At 45.3% G+C, this 27,610-nt stretch overlaps 1 long non-coding RNA gene across 1 annotated transcript; it reads left to right on the forward strand.

Annotated features, from left to right (window-relative positions):
* Positions 1-615: 615 nt before the first annotated feature.
* Positions 616-27,610, forward strand: LOC142767040 (uncharacterized). Its single transcript, XR_012884722.1, has 3 exons — positions 616-867; positions 17,187-17,361; positions 27,025-27,610. It is a non-coding gene; the product is annotated as an uncharacterized LOC142767040 (long non-coding RNA).

Genomic DNA, 27,610 nt, shown 5'->3' on the forward strand with positions numbered 1-27,610 from the left:
GGCTCTGGCTATGCAATCGTTCAACCACCATGAGAATCACAGGCATGACTTGGCCTAGTTTTCGTGTTACAGGCAGCGAATGCTCTTGGGGCTTCGTTTATTGCTGTATTTTAGTTTTGTATCGAATGAAAGAATAAACTGTTTTTTTTTTCTTTCGTGACACGATTTGAAGTGGTAAGCCTGAAAGATTAAGGTGGTGACGTGTAATTGCCGAACATTTGTCGATTGTTGTTTTGTGACAAAGCAGCTTGAAGCCACGCGAAGCCAGAACGAATCTTAAGTGTGAAGACTAGGCAAGTACACGTTGTGCCCGCACTTCCCCCGCTCGCTGAAGTTCCATGCGTCGCGCCTCCCCTAGACACTAGCACCGGAGTTTTCTGATGTCTGTATTTAGGAAACTCCATGCTTGAAAGCAATCTAACATCTATTTAAGCCTTTTAGTCAGCAACAGCTTGCACAACTCAAGCTATAATTCCATCTGTTAGGATAACTGCATCATCATGAAAAGCAATATAATGATTTTTATGAGTAATAGTCATACGGCGCACATTTTTAGCTTTAGGGCACGAAGCAAAGCTGCGACGTGAGTTATGAGTCTATTTCAAGAAACTCATATTAGGCTGGTGAAAGTATGCTCAAAAGATATCTTCATACCTAGTTGATTTTGTTCACTACTTCAGTAAACTAATACGTTACATAGCTATGTCCTACTTGTGCTGTTTACGCGCGGTATTTTTTCTCGCAATTTTCTTTTCTGCGCTGCGGCATAATGATGCTATCAGTGAAAAGTCCATGGAGTACCGCTTTGAAGGCTCTCACAACACGGATGTTGTCGTCAGTGAACGACGGAATCAAGAAGGCCGTGAGGTAGGTGTTTTCTAATTATCAGAACATTTTTTTTTTCAGAAATTCACTGAACCTTAAAAATTAAAGGAAAATTTCTTGTAGTTGACGAAAATGTCAGGCGTTTAGTCATCTGCCATGGTGATGGCAATAAAAGGATGTTGTGTAATAGACGGATTAGCCTCTCGGTGGTTTATCATAGCTAGATTGAGCTGCATCTACACGCTATACACTCACAGCCACAAGAGAGTGCTGGCAACCCTCATTTTCGGAGTAGAGCATTGTCCCACTTTTGATTCTCTTTTGAGGAGTTCTGGGAACTCTCTTCCCAGTAATCCTAATAAGAGTGTGCTTATTCTGCCGAAAATAAGCACACTCTCTCGACAGAGGGCTGGTACTCTGGCTGAACGAGAGTAAACAAGCCCCCTGGCCAGAATACAGTCACACTTCTGAAATAGAGTTCATACCAGTATTGTGTAATGGGCGCCTCCATTATGTTGCAATTCCAATTCCTTTCCAGGGAATGAGAACTTGCCGCAATGCATTTTTTTCAATTCCTCGGAATGAAAACAATTTGCCCCTTTCCACTCCGGGAATGGCCAGGCTCTTCCATTCCATGCCTAAAATTCCTGAACGTCCTAACGGTATCTTGACAGTTCTATTCAGTTAAGACTGAATTCCCCATAAAGCTGACGTCATTCCATTAAACAAAACCTGCGAAAAAGAACTTTTAGCATTGCCATTTTTTGGGCGTTTTGGCAAACGGAACTCGAAAACATATTGAGTGCTAGCATATTAGGCGCATTGTTTTGTCGTCTCCCTTACAGCTCTGTTTGTAAGCGCTCTGTATGTTTTCGAGCGTTTGTTTCAGGCAAACAGGTATCACCGCCTTTGGAGGGGAAACATATTGCGAATCCGCACTGGGGTTTTTGATTGATATGTGGGGTTTACCGAACCAAAACCACCATATGATTATATAAGAGACGCCGTAGTGGAGGGCTCCGGAAATTTCGACCACCTGGGGTTCTTTAACGTGCACCCAAATCTGAGCACACAGGACTACAACATTTCCGCCGCAATCGGATATGCAGCCGCCCAAACCGGTATTCGATCCCGCGACTTGTGGGTCAGCAGCCGAGTACCTTAGCCACTAGACCATTGAGGCGGGGCTCCACCCTGGGAGTCTGTGAAGTATAGCAGATGTTTTGAAGTTTGCATAAGAGTGCAAAACACGTTACGAAGGTTCAGGGTTGGTTACATATCGGAGTTAGGGACATATCTCATGCAATACCCTACACTGCTGAGTCTCGTAGGGGCAGTTTCAATGCTACCTATTCGATCTGCTACCTTCGCTCGCTGTTCTCGCTCTGTCTCTTCCCGCACTTTTTCGCTCTGCTCTCTCGACCACAGGTCCGAGCACACATACACGCATGCTGACACAAACCAGCACGCACAACACACAGGTACACGTGCACTAATGGTTCCACTATAACAGAGGGTTAAGTCCTTTGCTTCGTCATTCGGGGACACAGTGTCAAATATCCTGCAGGCCACGAATGCGCAGCGTGTTATGTTTCCCCCTACTGCATCCGAACTCGCAAAGTGAAATAAAGCGGGCCTGTCACCTTTGTCCCGAACCCGCGCCCGCAGCACTGGGTGGCTCGCCGATCGCAGCTGCCCATAAACAAGGAAGAACGTCCCATGAAGTGGCCAACGAACACTCGCACAATACCACACACGCACAAAAAAGAAATCATAAAAAAACTTCGACGATCTGAAGCAGCCGCGTACACTCGGTCGTCCTGACAGAACGCCCTCGATAATAGAAAAAAATAATTGATAAAAGAACGCATACGCCAATAAACAAATAAAATTGTTTCGTACGTCGAAGAATACTAGAGAAAAAACGAGATAAAAAAAGCAACTGTTTAAGCTTGTACAGTAAATCTCCGTACACACTGAAGTTCTCGAGAGGACGCCAACGCAACAATAGCACACTCGCATAGGGATGAGTCTTGGCGCAATTACGGGCTGAGCGTCTCGGTGCCGATTCCCGCCTTTTCCCATTCTCTCGCGATGTCGTTCATAGCTGCTCGTTCGGCTGCATTCGTGTGGTAGTGCCGATCAGCGACGGAGACACTGCCAGACATCTCCTGTATGCCCATCGCAAGTAGGGGTGTCCATTTTGGTTTGTTAAAGTCGGTGGTGGAACAATCCTGAAACACATATGGGAGGCACGCAAGCTCACGTCGTTGCGGCTCTTTTACCAATGTACTGACTGTAATTTCCCCACGCGTAATTGGCCGTTGCATTCCAGTAACCTTAATCTGCTCTTACTCAGCGGCGCCGCACTCTTCTACGCTGTGAAATTTCTCCATGTTCCAAACAGCCGTGTCCACTACCGTCACGTCTTCAACTCGCTCTCTTTTACATAAAACGAAGTCTTGTTTTCCGCTCGTGAATACTGTCACAGTAACGTCTCTGCCCGTCATGTCATCGATGATTTCTCGCCCGAAGTTGTCGAACATGACTGTGCTATTGTTGTTAGACTGCGGTGACAGTCGTACCCAGTTTACAACGTTGGCCGGCGGTGTGGCCTCTTCAGCTGTATGCCAACGAACTTTCGGGCAGGTAACAAGGGGCACCAGATGAGAAAACAGGCACCCATTTTTATGCCAGAATCTCAAGCTGCCGCCCAACCTGGCATGTGGGACGTATGGCAGCTCAGGAAATGTGTGGCCTACAATCAAGTCGGCCAACTGGGCCTCGTCTGGCACGACAAGTACTGCAATGTCATCGCCCAAGACACCATCGATTATTGGACCTACCCGGCACTTGGCAATCGCACGAACAGTTTGAACGCCCTGAGTACCGACGACGTACAAATTGGTAGCGTCTTTCAGCATTTCAGCTCCACACCGGACCGCACCTGATTCCCGCAGTAAGCATCCCAACCTGTGTGTGTCTATCATTCCGACCAACGTTCTGTTGCCGTTCCATTTAACGTGCTTCAAGAGCACATCAGGCTACATTTTTTTCTCCAGAGACAGTGTTGGTCATTTTTCCGGGGCCTATTGCTTGGCAGTGCGTGTGCGTATGTCCAGTCTTCCCACATTTTAGGCATTTTTCTACTCGTATTTTCTCTGGGCCATCCCACTAAATGCGTCCGAATCTCAAAGAATTGTAACATTTTCGCCCATCATTCTGATTTGTGCAAGTGGCCGCTGGTCCCGCCTGTCGTACCCGGACGTATCATGCACCGGCGCCTTGAGTTCAGGTTGCATACGAGGCGCATCACTCGTCGCTCTTTGTTCAGTCGCTGTCCCGAAGCGTTCTCGTCGGTCACGCTCAATTCTGTCGAAGTCCTGAATATCATACAGCAGAACAACTTCGTCCTCATGCGACCTCCCAAGAAGAATCGTGCATAACTCCAGTGATTGGAGATCGGTCAGCGCCTGCTCCCTCGTGTCACAGAAATCCAAGTGCGCGCCCCTGCAAAGGCCCACTTTCTCGTGGAAATACCACGATAATGTGCGCAGCCGCGTTCGCAGCCTTGTTCTCATTTCGCTGCTGCATGCGCTCTTGCATACGCCTCCATCGCTCCGCCGCCCGAGTCTGGCTGTGGGCCCGAACATCCACTCGAAATCGTCCCACGATGAAACTTCGGCAGCTCTCGAACGGTACCCATATTTTGCTGCACCGACCAGGTGAAACTTGGCAGTTTCGAGCAGGAATCACTTTGGCCACGGGTGAAGCGTAGCCGCCTGCCGCAAGCTTTTAATCCGTTAGCTGTGCTGCTGGCACGCAACCATCACAGGAAAAGTGTGGAATATTCTGCTCAAATAGGGCATCACTTGAAACATGTTGACGTCCGCCTGGATTGGAGCCCCCGACGATCCCGGCTGAGGAAGCCGCCGCAGCACGCACGCAAGGCGGTCTTTCTCGCGCAAAGCGTCGAAAAGTTCCCGCTCGGTGAGCCCAGCACAGTCGTCGTCATCATGGTGACCACTCTCCCCCGGTGATAATCCGTCCAGCATGGCTGATGTTAGCTCTCTGGAACTGCACGTTCACTAGCCGTTCTTCATTCCTTTGTTCTTGCACAGACGCGGTCGCAGTTTTCACTATAGATATTTCAAATTGTTAACCTTTTCCGAAATCGGTGAAAGCCCACTTCTGATGAATGTTAGCGTCCTATATCCCGCTTTTGATAAATATTAGAGTTACGCAGTTATGACCGCGGAAAGGTAAATTATGATAGAAGACGCAACACACGACTCACGCAGTGTTAAAAATATAAATAAAAAGCTTGTAAGTAATTAAGAAAACTAGGTTACACTATTATTCGCAACCACTCAATACCGCACATCGCACAACGCGTAACCACTCAAGTCGCTCACGATTCGCAGACACCTCTTCGCTCGCTGTTCTCGCTGTGTCTCTTCCTGCGCTTTTTCGCTCTGCTCTCTCGACCACAGGTCCGAGCACACATATACGCACGCTGACACAAACGAGCACGCACAACACACACAAACACGTGCACTAATGGTGCCACGACGTCAGAGGGTGAGGTCGATCGTTTCGCCATTCGAGGAATCAGTGTCGAAAATCCTGCCGGCCACGAATGCGCAAAGTGTCAAGTTTCCCCCTCCTGCATCCGAACTCGCAAAGTGCAACGAAGCGGGCCTGCCGCCTTTGTTCCAACCCGGCGCCCGCAGCACTGGGAGGCTCGCCAATCGCAGCTGCCCATAAACAAGGAGGAAGGTCCCGTCAAGTGGCCAACGGACACTCGCACGATACAACACACGCACAAAAAAGAAATCAAACAAAATTTTCAATATGTGAAGACGCCGCGTACAATTTAATGGTCTAAAACGCTTCATTAGTCACTAACACGATTCCTTTCCTGACATCAAGTCTTCCTAAGAGCAGTATCGGTCAATTCGGTGAGTGTATAACAAACCGGTCCGGCCTCACTTGAAGCAGCACATTCGCTTCTTTAGTGCACCTAGTTTTTGCACATCATGTTATTCTGTTATTAAGTTCGTTGGAAGGCAGCTCCTATATCTAACGCATTTTACATTTGACTTCTTCACGAAAATTTGAAAAGTGTTTATTCCTCATAATCTGCACAAACATTACGAATCCTTGCAGGTCCAAAACTTTCATCTATTTTATGCGACATTTTTACAATAGCCAAGGCAATGGTAAACACAGTTTGGTTGCAACTACACGACGAATATATGTATGAGCTCCCCAATTTAATTATTTTTTAAGCAGCCTATCAGTGCTGTACCAATATTTTCATACTCCAATGGAAGAAATGTGCTATTAAAAACAAAATTTATACTCTTCGAGCGTGGGTAAGACATGCGGAATTTATAACGACAGAATATCATCTGCACAAGAGTACAAATAAATGTTCAACAAACTAATAAAAGTACACTGAAGCTCGAAAAAAAAACTATTGCGGCTTGCTAAATTTTGTTTCTAAAACCAGAGCTTCGAATTTAAAAACAGCTTCATCATCATCAGCAGCAGCAGCTTAATTACGTCCACTACAGGACAAAGGCCTTTTCTATGTTCCGCCAGTGAACTCGGTCCTATTTTTGCTGCTGCCTTTTTATAGCAGCAAACTTTTTAATTTCATCTGCCAACCTAACCTTCTGTCTCCCACTTCCCTTCCCTGGGAATGCAGTAAGTTTCCGCTAATGACCAGCGGTCGTGGTGCCTACGCGCAATGTGCCCGGTCCATGTCCATTTCAGATTAGAACCTAGAGGCTAAAACAGTATACTTTCCTTCAAAGATTGAATTTCTGCAAGTCTTATTCAGGAGTGGCCACCATACGATCAGTATGAATCAGTGAACTTGACGCTTCCAGCAGCAACAGAAGTTATTCCCCACTACACACAGAAATACTAAATGTAAGCATGAACCTGTGCTCAATTCTTCATTACAAACGGAAGAAGCATGCTCCACACTGAAAAACGACAAGTTTTTTTTTTGTTGATATGAGCTTTTCTCTCTCGTATCGGCTTCGCCTGATGAAACATTCAGTATTTCGTGCGCCAATGCTTCGAGTTAACTATTTAGGATATCACCTGCTACCTGGCATGGTGCGACGTTCTTGTTTAGCTAATATACAGACAGGCCTTGGAGAAGGTGTTAGGTTCACGTGTCTTTACACTGCAGAAACATATACCTTTACCTTACTAGCTTTTTTTTTTAAAGAAGACTTATATCCTTTCACTGTGCCTCTGCATAGGACAAACAGCTAAGTGCAAATAGCGCTCTACTTTCGTCTAAGAGCACTCTTATCTTCAATATCACCGTTTGAGTATTGCCGCCCGCACGTGTTATTTTTGAAGCCGAAGCTTCCTAAGGTTGATACTTGTCTGTTAATGGCACTGGCGCGCGTCATAGCCGAGCACATGCAAGGTACCCAAATACGCCTTTACAATGGCGATGATGATCATAGACAAGAATTCATATGTGCTGTCTAGGACGTCTCAATATGCTCTATGATGCATTTCTATGCCTGGAAACAACCAAGAACCACCAGGAGAACGTGTGCAAAGCTGGGTTTTGTCAGCTTCAGGCTATATCAGATGCCACAAAGCAGTAATAATGAAGACTTAACAAAATTCACAACTCGATACAACGTATCATTTACGATCAATAAACACTGTATAAAAATGGACAACCCTTTGTCACTCAATTTTATGCGTCAGTGGTGAATGCCACAAGAGATTCACGGTAACACGAAATGATCGCACTGCTTCGTTCACTCATCATCACTTACTTGATGGCAGTGCCATGATTTCTGTTATTCTGATCCGGATTCACTTACTAAAACATGTCAGTACGCTATCTCTCAGCGCATATTCACCTAGTTATGTTGGATTACTCTTGAGTGCTTTGCATTGTTCTAACCCATACAAACAAGCGATGCCAGTTATAGAGTACATCCTGGAACTTATAGGCGCACGGGGGATAACAGCGGAATGCGAAGTGGCGTTTGTATTAACGGCGACTTCTTTCGCCAAGAACGCTCATTCTTTTCCAGAAACTGGCTAGTTCATTGCTATTATCGTGCTGTGAGTATTTCGCTCTCACGAGCAAAGGCTCTTTCGACTTACAGAACAGTCATTCTTTGAGCTGCGTTGTTGCGTACTTCAGGCTAAACGTCTTAAGAATGCCATCTTCAAGTAGCTGATGCAAATGAATTATGCTCTTCGAAACAAAAATACGCATCCGATTATATATTCCTGACTCACTCATCATATGTGAGTGATTTATGTGACGGCAAGCCACAATGCGCTCCAAGAAGCGTCACGCGTAAAGTAATTAATCTTTTTATTCCAGTGCAGAGACATTATATTAAAACGCATACTTCAACGCAAGCTTTTGCTCTTGCTCAGAATATCCTTCTGTTCAGTTAAACTGGTATTTGACGCACGCTTCATTTGTTTTTAAAAACGAAAGGAACCCATATACACACACTACTTTCGCCTCCAATGCGATATGCTATGGCAGCAGATTACCATCACGCAGTGGTATATCACCACACTTTGCGACAGTAGAAATATATTTGATCAATTTTACGAAAACAACCAACAAAGCTGTGAATGATCTAACCGAATGAACTTTTTTCAGTGAGAAAGAAGTTTTCAAATGCTACTTTTCTGAGTGTCATAGCAATCAACTATTGGGAAATGTTTTGCACTGTTAATGAACACTACTATTTGATTTGTAAAGATCAAGAACGATGCGCCGTAGGGGGCCATCTGTTTAGCGGAAGGCTCGAGCGCGAGCTGTTGGCTCTAACGCCGGGTACCAAATCAAAACTTGATAAAGACGGGTCTGCTCAGGAACCTTAGCCACAGTGCGCGTTCTGTGTTGAACTTGAAACAATTGGTCACTTCTTTCTGACCTGCGGGCGGTTTAACACCTTACGAAAAAACCTTTTAGAAATACCTTTACGTGATATTGATATGGACTTATCTGTGGCTGTCATTTTGTCTTTTGTTCCCGAAGCGGTGGTCCAGTGGCTAATGTACTCGGCTGCTGACCCGCAGGTCGCTGGATCGAATCCCGGCTTCGGCGGCTGCATTTCCGATGAATGACGCAATGCTTTAGACCCGTGTGCTGAGATTTGGGTGCACGTTAAAGAATTCAAGGCGGTCGAATTCCCGGAGCCCTCCACTACGGCGTCTCTCATAATCATATGCTAATTTTGGGACATTAAACCCCACAAATCGATCTATCAATCAAATTAATCATTTCGTGTTTTGGAGTTTTCATTTCTGGATTCTCTAATGCAACAGTATGCGTGGTCGTCCGGGACTATATTGATGAAACGAATAAGTTGACTAATTATTCTGTGTCATTATGCTAACGTGTATACAAAATTATATGCGTATAAGAATCAGATTCTTGCTCTATTCTAAGAAAAATCCTTTATTTATAAAATCATTGTATGCATTACTTCAAGCACCACACTTTTGGAGGTCATTGGTAATATTTCTCTCATATCTCTAATATACTAAATCTGAACAATAATTTTTAAAACCACTCGATTCTTGGCCAATCCCCCATAGTGGGTATGCGCCACAGACAGTAGGTGAACAAGAACATGAACAAGAATCCTGTGTCGGTCGTTGCCGCCTGCTTTCAGTGTTATTAGACCTGCTGGGAAAGTGTGGTTTACACCAATAAACCCCGTTAGTAGAGTAGTAGAGTAGGGTGGTAGCCGTGGCGGGGTAACTCAACCTATAGATCCGCAAAAGGAAACTACCTGCCCCCCCCCTCCTCAAAATGGCTGACGAAACCACCCAGCAAGGTACCACCCAGCCTCCGATGGTCAGCGTGCCAACTGCGCTACGCGTGCGTGATCCGCCTTTTTTCGACGGTTTCGATGAACAAGACGTTGAATATTGGCTGCCGACATTTGAAAAGCTAGGCGCGAGCAAGAAGTGGAACGATGCTTCGAAGCTGCAATATGTGCCCTTCTGCCTGAAAGAGGTAGCGAGTCTGTGTTCTAACAACCACCACTCGGAATTCACCACTTGGGGTGATTTTAAGCTACGCATTTAAACTCTCGCGCTGTTGACCGTCGATGGAGACCACAACAGGCTAGTGACGGAAATCAAACGATATGTGCGCGAGGAGGAGGCCCAACAAGTTTCGTATCTGTCGGATCTACCGGCAACGGAACTCTCTTCTGAGTGTCTCGCGCCCGCCATCAGGCAGGTAATACAGGCGCAGGTTTCTGAAACACCGCCATTCGACCCTCAGATCACACCTGTCACCACGCCATTGGCAGACGGTGCTGTTGCTGCAAGTCTACCACGACCCCTACCCTTGTCGACTTCTATACTTGTGTGAGTACCAGTGACGCCTGCTGCACTGCACTCTTATGGCAACCCCTGGTGAACGTGATAACCATCCCATCTGCTACGCGTGCGGGTACTCAGGGCATGTAGCGCGCTTCTATCAATGGCGCTTCGCAGTGACTCCACCAGTGCCAAGATACTTTCAAACTTTATTTATTTATTTACCACACTAAAACTGGGAAATCGCCAAGGCTAAAATCCGTGACAACGGCTTGACAAAGGCCCTGGTGACTATTGCAACCTCCGACTATTCCGACTACTGCTTCCGTGCCCTGTACGACGCGTGACAAGACCCACCAGCGCAACGTAAGTTACTGCCAGATAAACAAAACCGCTAACCTACTCGCGATTACCGAGCGTTCCCGCCTCGTCACTCATCCTCCTAATGCCACTAATCTCTGTCATCTCTGCACTCCAAGGCAAAAGGGTGTTAAAAGGGTGTGTGGTTCGTCCTTTTGAGGACTAATGGGGCTGCCACAACCATTATTCGCTTTAAGGACTAACGGCACTAGCTCTATCAGTTAGTCCACACAGACGAACTCAAGGGACTAACATTTAATACTCACAATTACACCTTAGAGAGTAACCGATAGTTCACAGTTCACTCCAAAGGACTAACATTTAGTCCTCACATTTGCATCCTATAGAGCAACTGTTATTCCTCACATTTACACCTTACCGGGCAACCGTTAGTCCTCACAGTCGCACCTTGCCAGACAAACAGTTGATCCACTCAAACACGCCAATCAGGTTAACTTTTTGTCTCAGTTCAAACATTGTTTTTTTGTTTATTTTTCGCCAAGCCTAATACTTTTTTTTCCTCTTTTTCTGCGCAGTGAGCAACAGACTCCGCAGAAAAGAACACGCGAAAAAGTAGTTAGCAGCCTATGTGTAACTGCTTTCATAGACACAGCGGCGACAACGAAAGACAAAAGTAAGACATCGAAATCCTTTATTTTTCTACATACAAATGAAGTTTCCCCATTTTTTTAAGTGAATTCATGGTGTTCACTCTTTGGGGAGCTCCTCCGACGGAAGTCGTAGATGACAGGCATTGCAGACGCCAGCGCACGCAGCCTTCTGCCTGTTGTGTTGCCACGGCTGCACGTACAATAATATAGTAAAAATAGTTAGGCACACGTCACAGAAAATGAAGATGCACGCATATGAGAAGTACGTGCACGATAATAAAAAAACAAGCTTTGAAATATGACACACAAATAACTTTACCTTCACATCTCGCACATTCCTTCTTAAGCTGCTCTGACGAAAGAGATGGATGACAGGAATCGCAGACGCCAGCGCACACAGTCTTCAGCACGCTGTGTGCCCGCGGCTGCACAATAAGTATGTAAAATAGTGAGTTACACTTGACAGGAAATATTTACAAATGCATATGAGAAATACGTGCAAGGTGAAATGAAAACATACGTGAGATAGGACATGCTAATAATTTCACCGTGATGTCACACAACGTCAAAGTTTCATTTCGATCCCCGTAGCTCCACAGATAGGAGCGGCGACCGCAGTCAGAACTCCGCGAACAACCTTGCCGCTAATAAGTCGGTGAGTCCTAAGCGAGCGACGTCGTTCAGCTCGAGCAAGCGAACGTGAGACCACATACGGCGCTGCACGTGGAGTGTCTGCCGCCAGCGAACTTCAAATGGGAGAGCCAGCTTACGCTTGGCCGCCGCCGCGAACAGCGCCGAGCTAGTTTGGAGCTAGCGCCGAAGAAATCGTAGGTAATGCGGCCCTTTTCCACAAACTCGAGCGAGTGCAGCGCGCAAACGCGAATCCGCCACCGCAGCCAACGGATGACGCCGAGCTGCTTGCGACCGACTACTCGAAAGCCAACTGTAATGGCGACCAATATTCAGTGAATTCGAACGCTAGCGAAAGCCGCGCCAGCCCGTGCTGGTGCACTTACAGAGCGCGACATACTACAACCAAGCTCTTTACGAAAACCCGCAACGTTTTTTGGACCATTCCCAACACAGCGATGAGGTCTCAGCCCAATATCGTCATCGCAGTGGCGAACACAGGCAAACACTCGACGAGCGAGCGTTCGGGGGGCCGACGGCAATGGCGGCCGATTTCCAGGCGGTCGCAAAGAGCAGGCAAACTGCGGACACCGAAGCTGACCTTCGCGTTGCATTTCGTGCGTGCTATATGCGACACGACCGAGCCCGTTACCGGCAAGCGCAATCCGTATCGCACACGCGACAAGTAGAGTAGAATAAAGAATGATAACCTACTTGCCTTAGAATCCAGCGCTGTTTTCTGCCCTGAGCCGGGCTGAAGTATATATCCGACAGGCCTGTTCTTATCGTCCGCCATATTGGCCTTCCCAACTGTTGCTGTCGTGTGTTGGTCGTGACTATCTTGAAGCCAGAAATATACAGTGCGGCGTGTTGACGTGTCGAGACTTGCTCCAGATTTCATGAGCTCAGCGAAACTCAAAAGCAGTAGCCCACGCTCATCCAAGCGTACACACAAGCACCACGTCGTAATTCTTAGATCGTCGAATTGAGGCGGCCGTGCTCGAGCACTCCGAGCGCGACGCACCGCGGACCGTCGCCGGCAAAATACGGGGAAAGACTGAGCCAGCAGAGGAGGAGAGTAGGCCTTGTCACCTTGGCAACGCTTTTCGCGCTGCCTGGAATTTTGGTTTCGCGCTCCACGCTTCCCTGTGTGGTTGCTCGTTGAAGGTCTATCCGTTATTTGCGCACGCCTATTGGGCTTCGTTACTCCTTTTTCGGGTAATTTTGCCTTAGAGTTTGTGTCGCCAACCAGGACAGGAAAACTGACCACCGCATCTCCGAAGGCACGAGCTGCTTCGACATCACAATGTGTAAGTCTTCGCCTGTCCCGCGCCAACGTTCCGGAAGTGTTTGTCGAAGGTTTACGAACTCTGGCTCTTGTTGATACTAGAGCTGCCATTTCTGTCATGAGCCGAAAACTTTCCGACAATGAGCGCGCAACAATTTCGACCAGTCAGAGCCTGTAAGGCTATAGTCACGATTCAGAACATTTTGTACCACATCGAGTTGCTTGTGTCTGCCACGTGTTCGCAAGACGTCATGCTCGATGGGGCCTTCTTGCGCGCCACCAGGCTGTCATTGACTGCGATCGGGCTCAGGTGGAACTTTCTGTGTTTGCCGATGCCCCGTCTGCCAACACCGGCCAACTTATAGCATTGGAAAGCTTCGTCTAGCCACTGACATTGACGTTCCTCTTCTTAGTGCCATGATAGTCCCTGTCGAGCGCTCTGTCTTTTCTGGCACTACTGTGTTGTTGACGCCATCTGCCACTTTCAGTCGCCGCCACGGCATGTCTCTGCCATATGCCATTCTGTCGCCCAATGAAGATGCGAGTGGAATAGTTGTTTACAATCCAAGATTATGTCCTCTCACCTTACACCATCACGAGACACTTAATCACGTTCACCCAGTAGACAAACGCTATATCATGCCGATTTAATCCCGTTACACTGGCCCAAAACTTCAGTTGGATGCTGTAACACCTAGTTTCCATCCAGATGACGTCTCTCCAGGTGTATTCAACCACTCCATCGACAGCGAGCTTCTTCAAAATCAACGGGCACAGCTTATAGCTCTTCTTCAAGACTTTAGACATTCATTCAATTTCCCGCAGAAGCCACTGAGTCAAACCAACACCGTTACTTACAGTATCAATACGGGAACACATACTCCTATGCGACAAACGCCCCTACCGTATATCAGAAACAGAACGGATTTTGCTGCGGAGCCTGTGAATTACAAGCTTCGCCACGGTGTTATCAAGCCCTCCTCAAGTCCCTGGTCTTCACCTGTACTGCTCATGAGAAACAATTATGGTTCGGTTATATTTCGTCTGGATTACAGATGCCTCAACAAGACTACACGAAAAAATGCCTACCCTCTTTCCCGCATCGATGACGCCATAGATTGCCTGCAAGGGGTCGAATATTTTTCATCATAGGGCGTTCAGGATATTGGCAGGTGACGATGGAAGAATACGACTGTCCTAAGCTAGCGTTCGTCACACCAGATGGCCTATATGAATTCACAGTAATGCCATTCGGTCTGTGCAATGTGCCTGCTACATTTGAGCGAATGATGAACAGCATTCTACGTGGCCTGAAGTGGCAAATATGTTTATGTTACCTGGATGACGATGTCGTGTTCTCCCCAGACTTTCCGACGCTCGTCGCCTGTTTCCACACAATTCTTCAGTGCCTCATCAAGGCAAACCTTCAGCTTAATATAAAGAAGAGCGGCTTCGGGGCGTGCCAACTCGTTATAATTGGCCATGTGGTCCCATAGGATGGAACGCTTCTAGACCCGGAATAACTTTGTGCCGTCGCCGACTTTCCGAAGCCCACAAGACTCAAAGAACTCCAGAGCTTCATCGAGTTGCGCTCATATTTTCGTCGTTTTGTCCGTAATTTTGCATCGGTCATAGCAGCGCTCACGAAACTGCTTGCTCCATCTGGAAGCTTTCTCATTGAACCAGAGCATGCGATGACGCCTTCGACACATTGCGCTGCCTGCTCACATCACCACCAATTTTATGCCATTATAACCGAACAGCCCCGACCAAAATGCACACTGATGCTGGTGACGTCGGTCTTGGTGCAGTGACTCGCGCATTGGAATTCTGGTATTATGGAATACGTCATCGAATATTCTAGCCACGCACTTACAAATGCGGAAACCAACTACTTGGTCACCGAAAAAGAGGGCTTCGAAATTGTGTGTGCGTTAAGCAAGTTTCATCCTTACTTGTACGAAAAAACTTTCGACGTCGTCACCTGCCCTCGCGCACTTTGTTGGTTAGCTTCTCTAAAGAATTTTTTTGGACGTCTTGGACTTTGGGAGCTGCGCTTCCAAGAATTTGAAATTCGCGTCATCTAACGATCTGGGCAAAAACATTCTGACGCTGTTGCGCTCTTTCGATCACCAGCGTGATCCTGCGAAGACCTGCTCTGAGAAAATGATATTTCCGCCTTTGCCATTTTCATCGCGAGCATACCATCTGAGAAGCGTAATGATCCATAGATCGAATCTTTCCATAACATCCTTTAGGACACTTCCACGTGAGCATACCATTGTTCTCTTCATCTTCAAATCACACACATTGCGATACGATACGAGCTCCTATACCGAAAAAAAACACAAAGTGAAAGGTCATAAATGGCTTTTTGATTATACCATGCCATACGCGATGTGACGTATGTGCGCATTTTCATGCTGATCCACAGCATGCTCACGCTGGAGCGCTGAAGACATATGAATGCCTCCTCCAATGATACCGCTGGCGTGGCATGTACACCGTCCCAAAATACATCCGATCCTGTCTATTGAGCCAACAACGGAAGCCAATTGCACATTGACCCGGACTACTGCAGATTCTACCATGTGCGGCACGCCCTTTTGAGCGAGTAGTCCTTACACCGCGGCTCAGCAATCGATGGGTAATCGTCGCCTTGGACCGTCTGATGAGATGCGAGTAACAGCTCCTCTACATTCAGCTACTGCTCAGGCGAACTTCATCTAATGACTATTCGTCCTGCGTCACGATGCACCACGTGAAATACTCAGCTATAGAGGGCACGTGTTCTTATCCCAGGTACTTCAAGAACTCCTTTGCGCATGCCGTACGGTTCACCACACCTCTACTGCCTACCACCCGCAGCCCGATGGTCTAACTACGCGTTTCAATATAATCCTGGGAGACATGATCGTGATGTATGTCTATTCTGACCAGCCAAACTGGAATGCGGCGCCACCGTTTATAACTTATGCATACAATACCACCACGCAGTCAACAACAGGCTGTTCGCATTTCTTTCCTGTATACGGCCGTGAGCCATGCGGTATTCTTGACACCTTTTTGCCGTATCACCCGAACACTTCCAAATTCAGTACTTTTTGTGAAATTGTGTGGCATGCTGAAGACTGTCGTCAGTTGACCCACTCATTCACATCTGACAGACAAGCCCTCGAAAAAGAACGCCATGAACACGACCAGCAAGTCCAGAGTTTCACCGTGGGCTCGCTCGTCTGGCTCCGACTGCCATTCTCTTCTCCTCGCCTGTCCTCCAAGTTTGCCGCAAAGTACCACGATCCCTACCGCATCGAGGAACGTCGCTCTCATATATCATATGTGATCGAGCCAGTTAACCCATCCACAGACAGGTGCCACATTGGTCGCGAGACAGCTCCCGTCAGTGGCCCTAAGCCAAATCATGAGCATTTCCTTCTGTCATCACCTTGACTCGCCAAGATGGCTTTCCTATGACGCGGGTGCTCTGAGGAGGAAGAACAATGCGCTGTAGCGGGGCAACTCTTTAGCTGAAGCTTCGAGTGCGCGCTGTTGACCCTAACGCTGTGATTTCTGTGTGGGTCGTTGCCACCTGCTTTCATTGTTAATAGGCTTGCTGTGCAATCGCTGTTTACACCAATAAACACCATTTCCGATGACGTTTTTTGTCCAAAAACCACAATATAATTACGAAAGTTGTCGTAGTGGGAGCCTCCGGGGCATAAAACGTTCTTAGACGGGAACCAAAGTTTAGGTCCACTGGCCACAAGCATTTCCGCCTCCGACGAAAATGCGGCTGCTGCGTCGTAGACCAGATGCTGAGACTTTCAGATCAGCAGTAGAGCACGATATCAGGCCACTATGGTTCTGATGAGTTGCCTGACCATTCGAATCACATTTGCAAGGTGAGCACACAGGTGGAAGGAGGAGAGAAAAAGGTCATATCGATAGCATGGAATTGTTATCGGCGTCACAAACCTTGTGCCATACTGGTGTGGAGGCCATTAGGTGAGTGTGGTATGATCTCTGTCTTTATTCCTAAAAGTGACACTGACTGTCTGAAAAACACGTGTACGTATCACATGTCAAAATTTGGGGCGCATTTTCTTCTCCAATATTTACAGAATAGAGGCCTTAACCGTTTCTGCACTAACAACAACCAGTGCGCATTGGGTCTGTGTTGTTTGGCCCGACAAAGATCCCTACGTTGCTTGCCATCAGGGCTGCCTGGGCAACCATGCACAGTCATGCCTTTTGGGAGGCAGTATTATAGGCGCCATTGTGGATGCACTCTCGGAGGTGATAAACCAACGGCTTTTTATCTCATCTGTTTTTTTCTCAAATATTACATTGGTTTTGGGCTGAAAACATCGTGTTTTTATTGATGAGACCTGGACAAGCTCACTAACGAATGTGCGGTTATAAGCAAAAAATTCAAGAAGGTGCCTAATAATTGCTCCGACATATACTTGCATGTACGTATGTGGTGCCATGCGTGAACTTTTATTATTCCTGGCCGGTGATGTGGAATTGAATCCCGGTCCTATGTATAAAACCGAGGCCGACGCATTCGCTCTAGCCCTTACTGAAATACGAGATCTGAAGGAAAGTTACGAAGTTTTGCTCTCAAAACATGCTACCGCCGAGATTGAAATTAAACAGCTAAAGCGCAAAATAGAAACGCTTGAAAAAGCCAACGCTGTTCGCATTACTGATGGGGCTGGTGCGGATGCTGACGCCCTTCGTGACATGTCGGACAAAATGAAAGCAGCAGACAGCGAAATTAAAAGTTGGAGTACCAAGGTGAATTCACTAGAAGAAATCACTGCTACTCGGTCTGTGACCGCCCCTTCTGGCTCTGTTGACGCTTTGCGCGATGTGACGAACCAACTGTAAAAAATCACGAATAGGTGCGACGATGCAGAAAATAGGTTACGTCGGTCTAACCTTCTATTTTTCGGCATTGAAGATGACTTCATTGAGAACTGGACAGTCTTAGAAGATAAGATAGTGAAATTTTGTTCAGATCACCTAGGCACTTCCATATCTAGTCCACAATTAGAGCGCGTGCACAGGCTGGGCAGATTTAACACAGATAGACGAAGGCCAATTATTGTCAAGTTCACATTTTTAAGGACAAAGAGCAAATTTTGTCAAATTCGCGTAAGAACTAATTTTTACATACGCGAAGATTTTTCCATGAAAACGCGACAAGCTTGCCAAAACTTCTGGAATACGCAAACACTCAAAACAAACGCTTTAAACTATCCGTTGATAAACTTCGCATTGACAATAATACCTACGTTTTCGATCACTCTAGCAACGTAGTTGTGCTGTCTAAGAGATAGCTAGAGGCTAACACGAGCATGCGTAAGCTGAGTCAGTTTAAGTCACCGTCTTTGTCTGTGTCTTTTACTAACATTCGAAGCCTCCTTCCCAAGAGGGATGAGTTGAGTTCTTACTTAGATGATAGTGATGCCGACATAATAATACTCACGGAGACTTGGCTCTATCCTGCCGTAACAGACGAGGAAATGTTCCCAGATAAACACAACTAAAACATATGTCGACGTGACCGTGTCGATAGAAGAGGAGGAGGCGTCCTAATAGCAGTAAAAAAGACAGTGTCATCAGTTCCCCTTGATACTAACCCCTCTACAGAGATAACTTGGACAGCATGCGTTACAACTTATGCAAAAATACTTATAGGAGCATGTTATCGTCCACCGGATGCCCATTCCTCTTTCCCCTAAGATCTACGTGACAACATAGAACGAGCTACGCAACTCTATTCAGCTGACATTATATACCTTTTTGGCGAATTCAATTACCCGCTCAATGATTGAGCGGGTAAGTAGCCCTCGATTACAACTTATCACAAGTTGTTCACCAATGCACCCATGGTACTAACATACTTGACCTTGTTTTCACTAATGCACCAGAAACCACTGGAGCGATTTCTTACATAGAAGGATTTAGTGACCACAAGCTCTTTAACTTCCAAATAAACCTACCTGTAAATTTCACAGGCTCAGTGAGAAAAACAATCCGGTATTATAACCGTGCTAATTTTCATCAATTCAGAACGAAGCTAGAAGATTTTTATCAGGAACTTTTTTGTCGTCATTTGCCTCTCGAACCGCGAACGAAAACTGGATTCTTTTTTAAAAAAAATTATTAGACTTAGTTGACGAGCTTGCGCCGCTGATCTCTGCTTCCAACGATAAAACTAACCCTTGGTTTACTAAACATCTTCGAACATTACGAAAAAAAAAGAAACGTTTCTATGATACCGCAAAACGCATTGGCTCTGTGTCTTACTGGGATAAATACAAGGTCTGCTTACAAGATTATTGTAAAGCCTTAGACACAGCTAAGAAGAAATACTGTTCGCAGGACTTGCCGTCACTTCTCAAAAATAACCCCAAAAAGTTCTGGCAAATAATTTCACCCTACAACAAGTCTCCTAATCACATTACAATACACGATAGTGAACTAACGCCGCTTTCTGAAGCTTCCGCTATGAAGCTTCCGCTATTGCTTTCAATGAATACTTCGCGTCTGTTCTTACACAGGAAGATTGTTCCAATGCGCCATTTGTTCGAGATCAACCTTTCGCTTTAATGGCCCCAATCATTGTCACTGCCGAAGGTATAGCCCCACTCATCACGATTCTTAAGGTTTCTACTTCATCAGGTATTGATAACATTAACTCTAAAATACTGAAGAACGCCACAGATATTTTCAGCCGCTTACTCTGTCTCCTATTTAACCATTCGCTATCATCAGGCGAACTGCCCAAAGATTGGAAGATTGGTAAGGTGATTCCCGTATTTAAATCCGGTGACAGGCACTCGCCCGTAATTATCAACCCATTTCACTTACATGCATCTCTTGCAAACTACTGGAACATATCGTGGCTTCTCATATCTACGATCACCTTGAATCGCACAACTTCTTCTCCCATCAGCATGGCTTTAGAAAAGGCTACTGATGTGACACCCAGTTATTCGAATTCACGACTGACCTTCACTTTAATATGAACGCTAACGAACAAACCGATTGCCTCTTTCTTGATTTCGCCAAGGCATTCGATACTGTCCCTCATTGTCGTTTAATGACTAAATTGGCCGCACTCCGTATTGATTCATTAATCCTGTCTTGGCTACGAAGCTTCCTCTCTTCGCGTGAGCAACTTACGGTGATCAACGACATTCCATCTACCCTTTGCGACGTCACATTCGGTGTTCCCCAAGGCAGTGTAATATATCCGTTACTTTTTCTAATATACAATAATGATTTGCCCGATAACCTTTAATCCACAGTTAGGTTGTTCGCTGACGATTGCGTCATATACCGCAACTATAAATGTTTTAATGATCAATCCGCTCTCCAAAATGACCTTGACCTAACCTTCCGGTGGTGCGAAACTTGGCAAATGTCCCTTAACGCCTCTAAATGCAAGTTAATCTCGTTCACTCGAAAGCATAACAATTCAGCATTTCACTATAAGCTTAATAACGCCGTTGTGTCAGCTACACCATCTTACAAATCTTTAGGCGTTCACCTTACATCGGATCTATCCTGGAGTACGCATATAGCAGCTGTCTCATCGAAAGCATCTCAATCTCTCGGATATCTACGCAGAAACTTGCGCAACGCTCCTTCTAACGTACGCGCATTATCATATATTACTTATGTTCGCCCACAGCTAGAGTATGCATCATCCACATGGTCACCATATCAACATTACTTAGTACGTATGTTGGAAGCCGTCCAGAATAGAGCAGCGAGATTCATCTCCGGAAACTACGACTATCAGTCAAGTATTACCCTAATAAAACAAGACCTTGCATTTCAGTCACTAGAAATACGCCGCAACATTGCTCTTTTATGTCTGTTTCATAGGTACATTTATAGTAACGAAATTCACCGTTGGCCACTTTATTCTCCTGCGCGCACTTCCCAGCGCATTCACAATGCCCGTAGTTTTATGCGCATTCATGGTCACACGCAGGAATTTACTTTTTCATCACTACCTCGAGCCATTGCATAATGGAACGATCTTCCGGATCATGCTGTATCAATTTGTAACCGTGAAATGTTTCGTGACAACCTGATTTCGTTGCACTCTAGTATTGTATAACGCTGTTGCACCTTGATTTTTGTAATCTTTTATATATGTATATATTTTGTCGTCTGCTTTTCTCCTTTATTGTTATTTCGTTTGTATACTGATGCCCCCCTTACTCAATACCCTTCAGTTAGCCTGTATGGTATTTTGAATAAATAAATAAATAAATAAATATACATGAAACACGCGCTTTAAAACAAACACATCAATATTAAAAATTCCTAGAAGTCACCGGCTATAAGTCCCGCCAACTACCAGCAACCGCATATTACATTGTCATGATGTTGTTCTAGTTCATTAAAACTTCTTTCTGGCCTACGTGATTCATAATTGTAGAGGTGCTTTTACAGCGCTAACACAGACATATCAGAAACCAAAAGACGGCACACAAAGTGCTTGTGTGTGTCGTCTCTTTCTTAGCGGTGGGTCTGCGTTTGCTCTGTAGAAGTCCCTTTTTGGTTTTTCGAAGGCTTCTTGCTGTTTTCAGAAAATGGCTGGCACCCAAAGAGCGGCGTCCCATCTGCTTCTGCTGTTGCTGATAATGATGATGATGTCCTAAAAGCATGGCTCACACACACTCTGGTGGATTCACAAAGAATCGAGCAATCATTTAGATAGAATCAAATATTACATTTAGTTTTATTGAGGTATAAAACGATTAGACGAAATAAATTTTTATTAAGTTAAAGACTTGAAATCAAAAGTGTTTGATTCCAGTAGGAATTTTTGCTACCACAGAGCAGATATCCTGCTGACAATGAAAAGCACAGTCATCGTCTTTTTCGAAGGTTTGAGGTGTTGCAAATACTTCAATTTTGTTGCCACGCTGAATAAAAGTGAAATGACTTGATAGCACAAGCAGCTGATCAGAAAAAGAATTAATTCGCCACAATGAAGAAGATAGCACTTTGAGCAGCTTTTAATGTCATGGCTGGCAGCAATGGCGCTGTATGTCGACCATCAGGCATCTCATGATTCTATGCAAATACTTTACTACAAATTTTAGTCTAAAATGAATGCGCTAAAATTTTCCCGCGTTTTTCTAACGCATCAGATTCAACCCTCAAAATAATAATTGCAATCACAAACTGGGTGCTGTTTCTTCTAGATGTAACACTACAAAAATATATTATTCAGGGCATTGAGAAGCGTCTATTTTTTATATGAATACGTTTTGAGTGGTTCTACAGGACACACTTGTCTTCAACAGTAAAACTTTTTATTATGCTGGATTTTTTTTTAATGTGACCCTCAAATACACTTTGCAGAAAACTTCGCAAACACTTCTTTGGTCCCACAGCCAAGCTACCTAGTAGCGGATCGGATTGATTGATATGTAGAGTTTAACGTCCCAAAACACCCATACGATTAAGAGAGACGCCGTATTGGAGGGCTCGGTAAATTTCGACTACCTGGGGCTCTTTAACGTGCACCGATATCTGAGCACACGGGTGTACAACTTTTCCACCTCCATCAGAAATGCAGCCGCCGCAGCCGTTATTCGAACCCCTGAACTGCGGGTCAGCAGCCGAGTACCTTAGCCATTAGACCACCGGGGCGGGCCTCCTCACTGGAAGTCTGTGAAGTATAGCAGATGTTTTCAAGTTTGCATAAAAATGCAAAACACGTGACCAAGGTTCAGGGTTAGTATCTTGGGGACATATCTCGCGCAAAACCCTACCCTGCTGATTCCTGTAGGGGCAGTTCTACCGCTACCTATACAATTTGCATTATCTCCATGTTTAAATTAATGATGATGATTTAACATCATGTAACCTTAAATGTTTCATTGCAAAAGTCAAGGCCGAGCGTATTTTTCTGCCAACCATATTAGTGTTCAAGGAGACTATGCAGTTTTCCCAGGTGCGGAGCGGTCGTGAATATGAAGGAAACCAAAATATGCTTAAAGCGGAGCAAAACCTTCAAGATCTTCTTGTATTAGTTGGTACAGTGCACCGCTCGGGTGCCTTGTGCCTTGCATCGAATACGAGTACCGAGTACCTTAGCCACCAGACCACTGCGACGGGGGCCCTAGTAGCGGAACGAGATGTGTGACATACCTGCGTAATTGCGCAAGGGGTTGCGACAGTGATAAAAGACAACTTATTGGACACAGATAATAAAGACGGGCGTGCCCTATTTAAATTTGTAATTACAACGAACAAAATTACTTATACAAGTGCGACACACCGAAACTCTATATACAGCTTAATGTTCATAGAAAATCTATTCACCTGTTTAATACGAGTCGGTAAGGCATTATAAATAAGGGCTCAATGAGATTCTATGAACATTCGACGATAGGCATTTATGCAACCAGCAAATTCAAGCAGTTGTTTGCTGCAACTCTTGCACAGCGTGGGGGAAATGAAAAAAAGAATTCATTAAAATTGGCCATGTTGTTTTTTTTATCATTCTGTGTGCCATAGACCTTATGCTAAATTGCTAGTATCATACGGCCGTTGTGTGCATAACGCCATGTTAGAGGCTCAGAACGGCGCAGTACGCAAAGTCTGCGTGCGTTCACGTACACATACACGCAAGGCGTATTGATGTGAGGCGTGTCCTGCCTGATAATCGCAATGCGGACGTATTGCTGCGTCTCTTTTTGCGCAGAGAGAGAAACTCAAAATGCTGAACAAAAAAAGGAAGCCCTAAAGTGTTTCCCTTGTTATTTTTTCAAGCTGATGACGTTTCCAGCATGCGGTCTGGCTACTGCTCCCCAAACACGTGTTTGCGTTCTGCTTTGCAAGCAAGTAAGACGTGCATTTGCATTTGTGCTCCTGTGCCCTCAAATTGCTGAACGCCGAAGCAAGACAGTGTTTGCAAGGTTTTTCCATCAACCATTTCACAAGAGAAGGTGACTCTTGGGATCTACGTGGAAGCCACGTTCAGGCGTTGAGCTTCATCACAGGTATTTTCTCGCGCCTATATTTCGTTGAATATGCCGAGAACACTGTATATCAAAAATAATACCATATAAACAAGGCATTATTTTCATGACTGGGGAAATGAAAACGGTTCAATGATGGACCTACCAACAAAATGCAAAATATGTACTTTTATGAATGTGGGAAATTATTCCAGCTCGCATTGTCGAAGCTCTACACCCACTAGTCAGAGGCGCAGTGCAAATGTCCCTGTATTTATTAATATGAGTGCGCAACACATCGCTTAAAACAAACGAATTAGTGAAATCCAAAACATGAAGACAGTGCCCGCACGATAGACGGCTATATTAGGTCTGGGCAGATAATAATTGAAAGGGGTTATATCAAAGCAAAACATTTCCGTCCCAGTTCTAATTGCGGGCTTGCACAGGCAGGTTCTAATTGTATACCTGCTAATCCACTATAAGCTACCAGATGCACATGCAACAATGACATTAAAACCCGGTTTCAGGCAGCTTAGATATAACTATGCATATGAAAATTAGCTATCAAACAGCTGTAGGCAGACTATCACATCGTCTTATTGACGCCATTGATCATTTTCAAGCAATCATGGAACACTGCGCGTGTGCGCGATTAAATAGTCTGAACGCTGAGTGCGCTGGCTATTTCGTGACTCGCTCTTCGTTGGTGCCATGGGAGCATCCAAAGAAAAAACTTGCGCCACTTTTGATTACAAGCTACTCCTAAATACTGCACATCTCTGATTGCACTTGCATGTACTACTACGCATAAAATGTGAACGGATCGAATCGTTGTATATTAGTGTATATTAATGGGACAATGTACATACAGTACTGAATGAATGTATACGGTGCGTTGCAGTGTAGTGGCATACGAGTTGTCACGTGCCGATGCATTTATTAGAAATGTGCTATCATAGAGAACGTGAGATGGAACACCAAATTTTCTGTTTGTAGTTTTTACTTGCATTGTGGCACCTTGGGCTAGTTGGTATGGCAAGATGATAGTTAAAGCGCGAGAACAAAACAACGACACAGAGAAAAGAAGGACACGAAGGACACGAGCGCTCTTGTCTTTCGTGTCCTTCTTGTCTCTGTGTCGTCGTTTTCTTCTCGCGCTATAACTATCGTCTTACTTGCAGTTCTTGTTTTGCAAAAAAAAACACAACGCGGAATTAATTGTCGCAGTTCTCTATAGATGCAACAATTTTAAAACCAAACCTGCATGCAAACAAAAAAAAGGTGCCCGTTAGAGCAAAAGTTCTATTTCAAAGCACACCTCAAAAACAACCCCAAGCTTTTAAGAACGGTTTCAACGCCATGAAACTATTTGGGAATAACACTTTGCTCAACTTGACATCATTTTAAGACGCAACAAGTGCGTGCACCAACATGCCGTTTCAAATATCGTCCCCAAAGTACCCGACGTAACAAATGAAAGGTTATAGGAAACAGCAACAAAGCTTGCAATACACGCTGCAGACACAAGGCATTCGTCGGCTGCCACTTGTCATTCTTTATTTTTACTGTCAGTACGTCTTCTTTTAAGATTGCTCGGGAAATAAAACACCTTCCTTTCATTTCTAGCAAGATTCGTGCATTGTGGCACGCAGCATGCAGTAATCGTGCGGGACTCGCGACGAATCATACGGGCGAAAAGGCGGCAGGCACCACGCGCACGTTTAAACGAAGCGCGGTGTGTACCAAAACATGTCGGACGAGCATGGCGAGATGGCGTCAACCCTTTCAAAGACTGAACACACTCTTAGCGAGGGTGCATGCATCGAGGCACTCTTTCAGACAGTCTGCAAGGCGGGGGGTTTTTTGTGATTATAAGAATACTCACTAGATGGCGCACCTACACTCATGGCCACACATACCAATATTGGCACACCCGCACCCTATCTCTTCGCCGGAATCACACTCAGTGGACACACTTTGTCAACACTTGCCCACAAGTACGGTTGGTGAAATCTTTAGCTATCTGTAGTGGGCTCGTTCAAGCCGAAGCACCCTGGGAAGCAGGCAGAGGCCGAAGGGCCGCAGTAATGAAACTCACGCTCCGCGTCCCCAACAGAAGTCACCCTGCTTACTTTTACATCTCTTATATCCATATCCCGAAAGAGGGCGCCCACGAACGAACCCAGGTGGAGTGACTATGCGTTCGAACTGAACACGTGAGAACGTGTCCGCTTGATAGAGAGAAAAACGAAATTGTTAAACTCTCAACAATTCTTGTCTGGCATTTCCTGTAAAGCAGCTGATACATCAGCCATGGGTTCGACATAAACCAAACGAATTTTTTTTAACCTTCTATTTAGCGAACAAAGGTAGCCCTATATTGGACGGTGCGCGCGACAAGCATGAAGCTAAGCAGTTTAGGGGCACAAAATATGACCCCTTAGCAGAGGGTTCGCTATTTACGCTGCAGTGGGAAGATCTCTAACCTACATTTCACATAAAACAAAACCCAAGCGCAGGACTGTGACGATAGCACTCGTAAAAGTGTGGTATGAATAATTCCTACAATAATTCCGTCTGAAATATTTTCTGAAAATTGATATTGATCCAGAGTGCCTTAGTTTATAATTATTTGCTTGTAGCTTTGAGTATTTTATGTCCCTCAAGGTAGATAGATTGCTTATTATTAAAACGTGATCATGTCACCTATACCACTTCTACCACTAGCTGGCATCATATATCACTGAGGGCTGAGAGCTTTTCTAGATTTCTGTAGCAGCCTCTAACTTGGCCTTTGCTATTGTTTACCACGTCTTCAACTGAAAGAAAAAAATGCATAAAATAGAAAGGCAAGGAGAAAATAAGAATTGTAAGATTTATCTACGCGTTGATGGAGTATGCGTTTTTTTTTTTCGCCAGCAGCCATCATTTTTTTCTTTTTTCTTCATTCTAGCACGCTGTCGTAACGGAAGGTGCTTCTAATAGACAATGTTTTCATGGCCAACTCGACCCTTCATATGCGTGGAAGAACTTGAGTGAGTCTATATGCAAACAAATGTCGGATAAATTTGCCATAGTGCTTTTTACACTACCCAATTCTCATGCGAAATACCCCTGAAGAAGAGCCCAGTCTGCAGGACTAAAATGATCTCCCTGCGTCTACATCGTATGTTTTGTAATAAACAGGCATACCAATCTCGTCGTTTTTGTCAATTACTAGTGGCTCTGTCACACATTGAGGCCGACTATTTATGTAATGGAATGAAAAAATTCACAGCTTTGCCGCAAAGGTGCAGCAATGAACGCCATAGCAACAAATTGGAAGGTCACGCGAAGAATGGCAAGGAGATCGAAACGTGCCATGAATTTCTCACGTACAAATGGTGCACTAGACGTACTCACAGCTACACATGAACGCGAATAAGTGTTTCAGTTGTTACTTCGCTGTGTCTGAAAAGCGCGCCCTTTTCGCAAGCGGAGGCTGTGCTACGGTTGCAGTGACCTTTGTGCTTCCCATAACTACCATATAATTGCTCCAG

Source organism: Rhipicephalus microplus, chromosome 7 (genome assembly GCF_043290135.1).
Source record: "Rhipicephalus microplus isolate Deutch F79 chromosome 7, USDA_Rmic, whole genome shotgun sequence".
Classification (NCBI taxonomy): Eukaryota; Metazoa; Arthropoda; class Arachnida; order Ixodida; family Ixodidae; genus Rhipicephalus; species Rhipicephalus microplus.